This window comes from Lactuca virosa, chromosome 8 (genome assembly GCF_052849685.1).
Source record: "Lactuca virosa cultivar CGN04683 chromosome 8, Lactuca_virosa_CGN04683_v6, whole genome shotgun sequence".
Classification (NCBI taxonomy): domain Eukaryota; kingdom Viridiplantae; phylum Streptophyta; class Magnoliopsida; order Asterales; family Asteraceae; genus Lactuca; species Lactuca virosa.
Genome location: NC_136433.1, coordinates 78,950,239 through 78,958,619, shown reverse-complemented (window position 1 = coordinate 78,958,619; position 8,381 = coordinate 78,950,239).

Sequence of the window (8,381 nt, the reverse complement as noted above, 5' to 3'; positions counted from 1 at the left end):
CCATAGTATAAGGCATCTCCTAGTATCTTTTACTGTCAAGGCAGGTGCATCTCAATCTATAGGGCGTGCCCACTGAAGCACTCAACTCGTGTATGCATTCATTTCACAAGATGTGTGAACTCACTCCTATCAAAGAATCTACACTCGTTATTTAAGGTGGAGGGCACTCGGTGTCGGTAAGGCATATCTCATTCTTCTTAGTTTTCTCTCCATGCTCTTAAATAGCTTGCGGTTGCACAATCTTCATATTTTCTTCCAAAATCCGTGTCAACTCTCGGTAATCCATAATAGGAAATAAATCCATAACCATATCAGGAGCACAAAAGAAATATACAACAACAAATATACAAAATAGAACCATATAATCATAATTGTTGGCTTCAAAATAAACTTCTAATGTTAAACAAGCCAACAAAATCAAACACAAACGAATTTCCTGTGAAAATATCATCATGAAAAATCTGGAAAGGCTTGGTTCGGTTCTCTTTTTTTTTTTATAACTAGAAAGCAGCATGGATATGTACAAAGACTCAACTTAAATATTACAAAAGAAATGAAAAACAAACATAAACTAAAACTCCCTTCTCTCTCTCTTTTTTTTTTAGTAACTTGATAAATTGACTTTTGAAGAACTCTTTTATAAATGAAAAATACTTGTAGAGATTTGACTTTGAAATCCGTCATTTTGATGATCTCGCAGGTTTTGACTTTGGAAAACAAATTGGTTTAAATTAACGATAAACTTCTAATATTTACAACTAGAAAACTAGAATGAAAATAATAACAACTTTAACAACTATTCTTTGGACACATTGATTTGACTTTAAAATGCATAAAGACTAATGTTGAAAAAGCTGCATAAATCTTTTTTTTTTTTTTTTTTGAACCAATCTTTTTGAACCAAGCGAAGATCATGTATAATCCAACAAAAAGTCAATTTGTCTAAACTAAATATTACAAAACAAAATAAAACAAGCATATATACAAACGATTAACAAAAAAAACTAAAAACGAAACTAGACAACCAAATGAACTTTTACGCCTCCTTATGCCTTACCGATTCACACAATAACGTACTCACGGGTATTTAAAAAAAAACGCCCTACATTTGATTATCACCTGCTGTGACCCGAATTATTTAAGAAGAGCTGCTTGTCATAATATACCTCAATGCACCGCCACTAAGTGAATAGCAAATAAGTGTGTTCTCAATAGTTCTAAAGTTTCACATATTTTTTAAGCAGACAAAACTTTGAACTTGACTATGTATTGTGACAAAAACTTAAAGGCATTCTAAAGATGAGAAGAAAGATGAGAGAAAAATTCATGAAATGATCCTAAAAACCTAAATGAAAAAGAAAAATATTTTTGTATTATTATTATTATTATTATTATTATTATTATTATTATTATTATTATTATTTATTTATTTATTTATTTATTTTTTACTCATGCAATGAATGAATATGCAGTTTTATATATATATATATATATATATATATATATATATATATATATATATATATATATATATATATTATTTATGATACACCCCTCCCCAAGCTTAAGAAATATGCATCGTCCTCGATGCTTGGGAAGAGAGCGGGACAAATTATTGAGGAGGATCTTGAGGTGGAAATGGAGGAGGATATTGATGTGGAAATTGTGGATTGTACGGTGGGGGGTAATGTGGATATTGAGGGTAATAAGGTGGTCGTGTAGGTTGACCACCTAAACAAAGTACCCTATGCATGTCGGTCACAAGGGAATCCACATGTTGGTTGCATGCTTGTTGATTGTCTCTAAAGGTATAAAACTCTTCTCTAAACTCCACCATCTCAGTATTTATCTCACAAACACTATCATAAAGTTCAGAATAGTCACGATGCAAACGCCGATTGTCTTCATGCAACCTACGAAATTCTTGCATATACATGTCATGATGGGGATGCATGACAAGTTCTTGCTGCACTGGAGGAGCAGCATCAAGAATGGGCTCATCCTCATCAGAATCAGGATCAGGCTCGGGCATCGGAACACCTAAATTGGACCTAAGGCGCCACACAGTGTTGTGGATGGGATTGGACAATCGAAGAAGCTGAGAATTATGATGATCGATGCTAAGGTAATCACGACTATCAAGAGCCCAATAAATGGCTTCTGTTTCATAATCGGTATGGAACAAATGCATGTTTTGAAAGATGTTTGTCGTGAGGCGAGTTTCTCCTTCAATAACATCGAGACCGGGTGGAAAGAGAATGGAAAGAGCTGGGTGTTTGAGGATAATTGTGATTATACCCCCACAAAGTAATTTACCACTGGTGCTGCGGGATATTTTCAACAATTTGAAAATGATCCATAATCCAAAATCAGGAAGTTGATTTGGGTTATGAATCATACACCACATAAGCTCTAATTCTTTTTGGCAAGCCTTGCTTATCTCATTTTGTGGAAATACAATAGAAGCAAGGATACGATGAGCGGCCTTAAGAACAGGATGAATGATACTTGATGCTTTGGCAGCACTTGGAAAGTATGTCAATCTTGAAATTCTCTCCCAAAAAGCTTTAGCATCCTCTTGAAATGGAAAATTCAATATGTGAAATGAACCGTAAGTGTTAACAATTGGAGCACCAATGAGTTCACATAATTGATTTTTATGCAACTGATAATTACGGCTAAAAGCACGGAATGAGAGATACTCGGTTCTTTGATTGAAAGAAACAGATGACAGAAATTCAAGAGTTGGTTGGACATACCCAACATCATGCAATGACAACAAACCTTCCCATCCAATATTTCTGAACAAAACACGGACTTGGTCATGAATATGGAGGGATTCAAGAGTGGGCATGTCCGCGAATTTCTGTGATGCACGCCTACGACCAAGAAAGTTGTGATACCTAGCTTCTTGTTGAGAGTCTAAGAATTTCAATGCACCCGAATTTTGGCGTGGAGGGTTTGGGTCACGTTGACTAACACTAGAGTCAACGACTCTAGAACGCTTGGAATTACCCTTTTTACCACCCCCACGAGATGATGAAGCCATGAGAAAAACAAATTAAGCACAAAAATTTGACTCTTAAGCACAATGCACAACCACTTAATATGACCAACACACAATTAACACTCAATATGACAGTTTAAGCACAAAAATTAAAGCTTTTTGACTAATAATGCAAAGTCAAAGAATTGGAAAGAGAATACCCGATTTAGAGCTTGAAACACGAAATTGGTGCTTGAAATCACTTGTAATCTCTTCCACAATGCTTCCCCAAGCTTATCCTACAAACAATTTGAAGAAATAAAAACAAAATTTTCGGACCCCAATTTCTAGGGTTCTTCCAAAAATCCGAAAATCACCATGAAAATGGTGTTTTGAAGCATCTTGAGTGTAAGGAAGAAGAAAGGAGAATGCAAAAAATCATACCTTGCATGCTTAATTCCATAGAAAAATCGAAGATTTGTGGTGCATGTGTGTGTTCGGTGTAAGGGAACGAGAGGGACAAGAGTGTCGACTGAATGAAGAAAAGAAAAGAGCTGGAAGTCTTAAAAAAAACCCGTGTTTTTTTTTACAGGTCTCGTTACACGGCCCGTGTAATGGAAAGAGTAGTGTTACACGGCCGTGTAACTCCAAAGTTCCGGATACGTATCTTCATTACACGGCCGTGTTTTGCGAAGGCATGCATTACACGGCCCGTGTAACGTTCTGAGAAACGCACCGAGAGTTTTCTTATTTTCGCATCCGCTCACTTCCGATCTTCATAAAAATTATTTTTAGACTTCCCTAATTATTCTAAGAACCTTGGAACACAAAAACTTGAAAGAAAATGTCTATACGAGGATTTTACAAAAATGACCAAAATACCCCTGAGTTGCCTCTCGGGTAGCTGCCCTTGTTTAAAGTCGGTGGCTCGACATTGACCCCAATTATTTGTCAATCTTGATACTTTGGATCCGCTACTTCCTCCACTTCCTCGTTTTTAACCTCAAATCCTTCATAATAAGGCTTTAAACGATGACCATTCACTTTAAATATCTTTCCGGTTTTCTCACTTGTGATCTCTATTGCACCATGCTCAAAAACATTAGTGACAACAAATGGTCCCATCCAACGGGACCTTAATTTACCAGGAATTAATTTAAAACGAGAATGGTAAAGTAATACCTTTGACCTTTTTGAAATACCTTGCGTGAAATCATCTTGTCAGGGTATGCTTTCGTCTTTTCCTTGTAAAGAACTTCATTCTCGTATGCTTCATTGCGAATTTCCTCAAGCTCTTGTATGTCAAGCTTCCTCTTTTTTCCTGATTCATTTAAATCCATATTGAATTGTTTGACTGCCCAATAATCTCTGTGCTCCAACTCAACGGGTAATCGACATGGCTTCCCAAAAACAATGCGATATGGAGACATCCCAATTGGAGTTTTATATACAGTGCGGTACGCCCACAAAGCATCATCAAGACGTGTACTCCAATCTTTCCTTGTTGTATTCACAGTTTTCTCCAAGATGCCCTTGATTTGTCGATTGCTCACTTCAGCTTGACCGTTTGTCTGTGGATGGTATGTTGTTGAAACTTTATGAGTAACACCATATTTCTTCAAAACACCCCCGAGCATACGATTGCAAAAATATGTACCACGATCACTGATTAAGGCCTTTGGAACACCAAATCTGGAAAAGATGTTAGCTTTCAAAAAATCTATCACAACTTTTGAATCGTTAGTACGGGTAGCTTTTGCTTCCACCCATTTGGAAACATAATCCACAGCCAAAAGGATATAAGTAAAACCCGAAGATGATGGAAAAGGTCCCATGAAATCAATACCCCAAACATCAAAATTTTCACAAACTAAAATGGGATTTAGGGGCATTTGATTCTTTGAATTTAAAGAACCCATCTTTTGACACTTATCACAACTTGCACAAAAAACATAAGAGTCATGGAAAATACTTGGCCAGTAAAATCCACTCTCTAATACTTTTCTTGCAGTTCTTTGAGGACCAAAATGCCCTCCACAAGCATAAGAGTGACAAAATGCTAAGATAGAAGATACCTCATGTTGTTGCACACATCGTCTAATCATTTGATCAGCACAATATTTCCACAGATATGGCTCATCCCATACATACCTCTTGGCTTCTTTCTTGATTTTATCTCTTTGCCATCGAGTCAAATCTGGTGGAAATTAATTTGTGACAATATAGTTCACAATATCTGCATACCATGGGGTAACTTTTGCTGAAAATAGGTTCTCATCGGGAAATGCATCATGAATGGGAGTTGAGTCATCAGGAGAAACGGTCCTGCTAAGATGATCAGCTACAAGGTTTGACTTTCTGCTCTTGTCCTTGATTTCAATATCAAACTCTTGTAAGAGTAATACCCATCGAATGAGTCTAGGCTTCAAATCCTTCTTTGCAATTAGGTATCTAATAGCTGCATGATCAGAATAAACAACTACTTTAGAACCTAGCATATATTGACGAAATTTATCTAAATCAAAGACAATAGATAGCAATTCTTTCTCAGTTGTTGAGTAGTTGGCCTGTGCACTATCAAGTGTTTTTGAGGCATAATAAATGACATGAGGAACTCGGTCTTTTCTTTGCCCTAACACTGCACCAATTGCATGATTACTAGCATCACACATGATTTCGAAGGGTAAACTCCAATCCGGTGATTGAAGTATTGGTGCTGAGATTAACAACTCCTTCAACTGATCAAAACCTTGCTTGCACTCTTTGGAAAATTCGAACTCTGCATCCTTTTGTAGAAGCTCACACATAGGACGGGATATCTTGGAAAAATCTTTGATGAATCGTCTATAAAAACCTGCATGACCAAGAAACGAATGTACCTCACGAACACAAGTGGGATAAGGTAAAGACTTAATGACATCAATTTTTGCTTTGTCTACCTCTAGACCCTTAGAAGACACAATATGACCAAGTATGAGACCTTTATCAGCCATAAAATGACACTTTTCATAATTCAAAACAAGGTTGGTCTCAATACATCTTTGCAAAATCTTTTTCAAATTACCCAAACACTCATGAAAAGAATTACCATATACAGTAAAATCGTCCATAAATACTTCAATGATTTCCTCAACATACTCCGAAAAAATACTTACCATGCACCTTTGAAAAGTGGCGGGAGCATTGCAAAGTCCAAAAGGCATCCGCCTATATGCAAATGTTCCGAAAGGACATGTAAAAGTGGTTTTTTCTTGATCTTCGGGTGCAACGGGTATTTGATGAAAACCGGAATACCCATCCAAGCAACAATAGTGTGTTTTTCCCGCTAATCTTTCCAACATTTGATCAATGAAGGGAAGTGGGAAATGGTCTTTCCGAGTTGAGGAATTGAGTCTTCTATAATCTATGCAAACTCTCCACCCGTTTTGCACACGAGTGGGGACGAATTCACCTTGGTCATTCTTTATAACAGTAATACCTGTCTTCTTGGGTACAACTTGGACTGGACTTACCCACTTGCTATCTGATATAGGATAGATCATCCCCGCATTCAACAACTTTACAATCTCCTTTTTCACAACCTCCATCATTGGAGGATTCAAACGCCTTTGAGCTTCTCGGGAAGGCTTGTAATCTTCTTCCATAAGGATCTTGTGCATGCAAAGCGAAGGACTTAGCCCTTTGATGTCGGCTATAGTCCACCCAATAGCTTCCTTATACTCCTTCAAGGTGGTGACAAGCTTTTCTTCTTCTTTTGTTGACAACTTTGTGGAGATGATCACTGGTAAAGTCTCTTTCTCTCCAAGATACGCATACTTGAGGTGCTCGGGTAAAGTCTTGAGCTCCAACTCCGGTGCCTGCACAATAGAAGGAACAAGTTTCTCATTAGGCATTGATAACTTCAGTTTCGGAACATCAAACCTCATTTTCTTCTTCTCATCCATGCAAGATACAACTTCCATAATCTCTTCATCAATTTTAAATTGTTTGGCAAGTTTTTCCACTTTTTCCTTTTGAAGATTCCTGTCTAAAATGAGAGCTAACACATCAAGATTAGACAAATCAAAACACTCCTCTGTCAATGGTTCTATGATATCCACAAAATTCAAAGATGAAATATCACTTGGATATCTCATAGCATCATAGATGTTGAAATTTATCACCTCTCCATCAAATTCCATGGACAATGTACCATCATACACATCAATTTTTGTCCGGGCTGTTTTCAAAAAGGGTCTTCCTAGAAGAATTGAACTCAAATTCGGTGAGCCATCATCATCCATATCAAGGACATAAAAATCTGCTGGAAATACTAATTCATTCACTTGGACTAACACGTCTTCTAACACACCTTTTGGATGTACTAAAGACCTATCAGCCAATTGAATGATCACCCCGGTTTTCTTCAATATGCCAATATTTAAAGTTTTGAAAATAGAGTATGGCAAAACATTGATAGAAGCTCCAAGGTCTAGCATAGCTCGTGGAACATGAAGATTACCTAGCTTGCAAGGAACCGTGAAAACACCCGGATCCTTACATTTTTGAGGTAGTCTTTTCTGTAACACTGCAGATACATTTTCACCCACTTTGACAGTTTCATTCCCTTTTAACTTTTTTTTAGATGTGCATAATTCCTTAAGGAATTTAGCATATCTTTGGACTTTCTTGATGGCATCAATAAGAGGAATATTTACCTCAACCTTCCTGAACATCTCCATGATCTCATTGTCTTCCCTTTCACGCTTTGACTTGCTTAACCTTGTGGGAAATGGAGGAGGAATGACTTTTGCTTCAATGGAAACTTGCTTTGAGGGTGTTTTTGACTTCTCTTCTTCTTTCTTTAGCTCTATCTCTTCTTCTTCAATCATCTTTGGACCTTCATATTCTTTTCCATTTCTCAATGTGATAGCACATGCACTATGCTTTGGATTCTTTTCGGTTTGTGCGGGTAGTTTGCCTTGTGACTCCAATTTACTCACAGAAGTGGCGAGTTGAGTCATTTGTTGCTCCAGAGTCTTAATACTCGCCTTGGTTTCATTTCGAAATGTTTGAGTACTTGTGGCTAAACTCTTGACAATGTCTTCCAAAGATATTCTTGACCCGCTTGAACTGCTTCCTAGCTGCATGTTTTGAGGTTGGAATTGAGATTGATGATGAGGTTGATTTGGCTGGAAATGTGATTGATAATTTTGTTGATGATGCATTTGATTTTGAAATGGAGGTCTTGGTGGATAAGGTGGCTTTGGCTGAAAATTGGCATTGGGTTGGTGCCAATTTGGATTGCTTCTTGGCTGAAAGTTCCCTTGCTGTTGGCTTGAGAATCCCATAGCTTGAACCGGCTCTACATCTTCTTGTAACATTGGGCACATATCAATAGGGTGTCCAACTTGGG